At 38.0% G+C, this 2942-nt stretch overlaps 1 long non-coding RNA gene across 1 annotated transcript; it reads right to left on the bottom strand.

Annotated features, from left to right (window-relative positions):
• LOC104983862 lies at positions 1 to 2898 on the bottom strand. The gene is made up of 2 exons (XR_824688.1): positions 696 to 2898; positions 1 to 105 (listed from the first exon to the last, which is right to left on the bottom strand). It is a non-coding gene; the product is annotated as an uncharacterized LOC104983862 (long non-coding RNA).
• Between the last annotated feature and the right edge of the window lie 44 nt (positions 2899 to 2942).

Here is a 2942-nt window from a genome sequence, read left to right as displayed (position 1 = left end):
AAGAGAAATTCCAGCTTCATTCAGATCTGTTAGTTAACTCTTCAGTCATCATCTACTGTCGGCTTGATTGTCACTCCTCTTCTTATTTGACCCCAACCAATTAAACTGCAAAATGAAAATAAAAGAAATCATGAATTTTATATCAGCTTCATTATCATTAGCACATAATCACATGACACAACTAGTTTTACTTGCCTATCTGCTCAAATGGAATGTTTCCAAAACCTGCCCCTCCAGAAAGAAAGCTCACACTATCTTTATAGACCCAGAGATGGGCTCTGGCCAGAAGGACTGACAAGGAAAAGCAAACTGAAAGTTGCTACTATAAACATGCTCAACTTCGCAAATACACCTGCCCCTTCAGAACCACTAATGAAGAACATTCCAGTCCACCCAAGGAACCACGCTGACATACAAACCACTTCAGTCTGTATTTTTTTAATTTCTTTTTTCCTCTTTAGAAAAAAAAAAAAAATTTTTTTAATTGTTTGCAGCACTTCAACAGGTCACAATGGCTTTATCAAGACTTTAGCTGGTAAAGGAAATTAAGAGATGACCTAGAGGAGTAGATAATCTATAAACAGATTACTCTCAATAGCAGAGGGATTTCTGCTCCACCTCTGTTTCAATGTCTGCTCTAGTCAATGGCCAGGACAGATTGCTACCTAAATTGTAGGTTCCAGAACAGAACTTACCTAAGCATGGGTTAAAAACAACAAATCTAAAGAATATAAGGATCATTCAGACGTTCTCATTTCTTTTAATAATTTTAACATACTTGCTTATTTTTAAGCAACATCTAAAATTTCATTTGGACAGAATCCTCTTATAATATTAGTAGACACACAAAAAGATCATTCCTTTAAAAATACACTGGGAAAAAAAAGGAAAAAAAAGATAAATAAATAAAATACACTGGAAATCAGTGTGTCTATAACAGCAAAGAGTATAATCACATGAGAGTCAAATCAAGCAGGCATAAATCATCACAAAGCAGGATGATTTACTAAAAGTTTAACTCTGTCTCAATTACAAAGTAATAATTCAGATCTTCTGAACAGTACATGATTAGATCATCCTGAGGCATTGTGCCAGGGAAGCCTTAATAAGGGAGGTAGATAAGAAGAAACAAAAGCAAACCAAAGGTGATTTAAGTAATTATGTGGACAATCAGGACACAAAACAGTCTAATGTAGAAGGTTTATATGATACTAAGCAGGAGGAATTTAAAATGCATTCAAGTAGACTTCCAGGAAGGTCCTGAATCAGAAAGTAGTGGGAAGTTACTAGAAATTACTGAATACTGCATGAAAAAATGTTTTAGGAAGACTAATTTTGACTGAATGCTTAAATAACAGTAGAAGAGGCATATTAGCAATCTTTTGCACTAACTTTTAAGTGTGAAATGATGATGGTATGGGCTACAAAGAGGTCACATAGAATAGAAAGGAAAGGGTAGATTTAGTAACTAACCAGGAAAAGAGGAGAGAGAGGAGTCAACAATATGTGTCTGTCTCCAAGTTCTATCCACTCAAAGGGCCCTAAAGAAACAGCACCTTTGGAGAAGTGAGCACCCCTAGCACCCAAATCTTCATTTCTAACACCATTTCCCACTAAGAGGAATCAGGGCTCCCTGGAGAAACGGCCAATTCTAAACTGGAGCAGGAGAGAGACACAAGGTGACTTCAGAACAACCTGTGCCAGAAAGTAAGGAACTATTAAAAAACAAACCCAACAGAGACATACTGAAGCTTGCGCAGCTTTCAAATTGTCCATGGGGTTGTGATTTGCTTCAGAAAGCAAAGTAGAGGGTTTACCTTCTGGGAAGACAAAAGTCATTTTCTCTGAAAAGCTCTCTTATATAGTTGGCTTTTGCATCCTCCAGAAATAGGAGGGCAAGGATCGATGCCTCCTGAGTCTGGGTTTCAGTTGAAGTAGAGCGAATACAGTGGCTATTCCCCAAAAGTCCACAGTGGGGTGTAGTTATCTCCAGAATACATCACTGTTAATTTAGCATGGGTTTTGTGACAGTCATAGAGATGGATCCCTTAATAAAATAATAGGTTAAAAAAAATGGGGAAATATCAACAGGATATAGGAGCCAGTTTGTCTCCTGGACAAATTCTAGACATCAATATAAGTAAGGACAGTAATGAATCAGTAAGGGCCTGCTGAATAAAATAGGACTCCATGAATGCATATTATAACTAGGTAAGTAAATAATGGGGAAGAAAGAATGTCAAATGACAAATGATGAGTGGCAGAGTTAGAGTTTGGGGGGATGGGTAATCACCATTTTGTAATCACTATAATCAAGCTCAATTCAGACAAAAATCATCAGTGGATGCTAAGCTAAATCCCTCCCCCGGAGGGGAGGGGAGGGGAGGGTGTGATAAGGAACAGACTATTTACATAGGTTTGCCCCCCAAAGAATACTAATTCACAAGCGTAGAGTAACTATAGGGTGGAGAAACTGGCTAATGCCTTGCCTGTATGATCAAAATTAACCTCAACAAGGAGCAATCAGATATCATGTGTCTCTAGTTATGACTCCCTGAGGAGACATCACCACCTACCTGAAAATATTCTAACCAAGAATACATAACCTGAACCTAATCTTAGGAAACATCAAATAAACCCAAAAGGAGGAACAATCTAGAAAGTAACTCGCTTGTATTCTTCAAAATTGCCACTGACAAGTAAGACAAGGAAAGGCTGAGGAAATTCCAAATTAAGAGATCAAAGAGCCATGAACACTAAATGCAGTGCATGACCCTAGACAGGAAGGAGACAGAGGACATTATCAGAACAAGTGATAAAACTGACTGTAGACTTTAGTATTTTAACAATGTTAAGCGTCTTAAAAGTGAAAGTGAAGTCGCTCAGTTGTGTCCGACTCTTTGCAACCCCATGGACTGTAGCCTACCAAGCTCCTCTGTCCA

The sequence above is a fragment of the Bison bison genome, unplaced genomic scaffold, assembly GCF_000754665.1.
Source record: "Bison bison bison isolate TAMUID 2011002044 unplaced genomic scaffold, Bison_UMD1.0 scf7180017863482, whole genome shotgun sequence".
NCBI lineage: Eukaryota > Metazoa > Chordata > Mammalia > Artiodactyla > Bovidae > Bison > Bison bison.
Note: the sequence above shows the minus strand (reverse complement) of the source record. Positions and strands in the feature narration are given on the sequence as shown.